Consider the following 967-nt stretch of genomic DNA (forward strand, 5'->3'; position numbering starts at 1 on the left):
AAAAATCACGCAGAAGATGCCTCTAGAGCTCAGCCCTCCCAGGCCAGGTTCCCCTCACCCAGAGAATGCAGGAAGGAGGAGGAAAGATGAGGTGCCCACGAGTGCAGAGGGGACACCAAGGGACAGCATGCTGCCCAGCCAAGGAGGGAGACTCGCCTCCTTCCATGAGAACAGACTGGAGACTCTCGACTGAGAAAAGAGACTGTCTGGGTTGTGGTGCCAGGGGCCCTTCTACTAAAAACAGCAACATCAGTAATAATGGTGTTTAACATTTAGTAAGCACTTAATATATCACAGCGACACTAAATCTTCAGGCTTCTTTCACCATCCCTGATTATCATCTGAAATGCTGATATATCATGGCAGTGCCTGGAGACCTCCTAGGTCCACAGCGATGTTAACAATCAGGTGGAAATGAGTGACTGGGAATGGAGTGGGACACCTGTTCACACAGCCAGTTCAAGACGGCATGGAATCACATGTCCTCAGGCTTGTTAGTCCCTACTCAGCAGGGATGCATTTTATAGCAATTACAGCTCTGATAAATGGCTAGTTTGAGATGTTTTATAAATAGCCTGGGAGTTCCTTTCGCTGTTACTTAAGCCCTGTGTGGTGTCTTCATTTCTGTGATGTGTGCAGTTCTCACTGACTTTCATGTTCCAACAAAGAACAATCTTCCCTGTTGTGGGAGAAATGGCCAGGAGGGAAACATTATTAATTCTTCATGAAAGAATAGGAGTTTTTTTTAAATGTTCAGCTTTTAAAAATCAGTGCTTTGTGATCCTCTGGCACATCACACACGTGTGCGGGTGTCCCTAGAGAAGCATTTTCTCAGACCCTCCTTATGCAGATTCGTTTTTACTGAATGCAGCAGAGCAGGACAGCATTCCTTCTTCTTCCCAATGCATTTTGGCTTCTTTACACAAGAGCCGGGCTGAGTCATGAGCCTCAGAGCATATGCCCTCTC

Source organism: Nomascus leucogenys, chromosome 7b (assembly GCF_006542625.1).
Source record: "Nomascus leucogenys isolate Asia chromosome 7b, Asia_NLE_v1, whole genome shotgun sequence".
Classification (NCBI taxonomy): Eukaryota; Metazoa; Chordata; class Mammalia; order Primates; family Hylobatidae; genus Nomascus; species Nomascus leucogenys.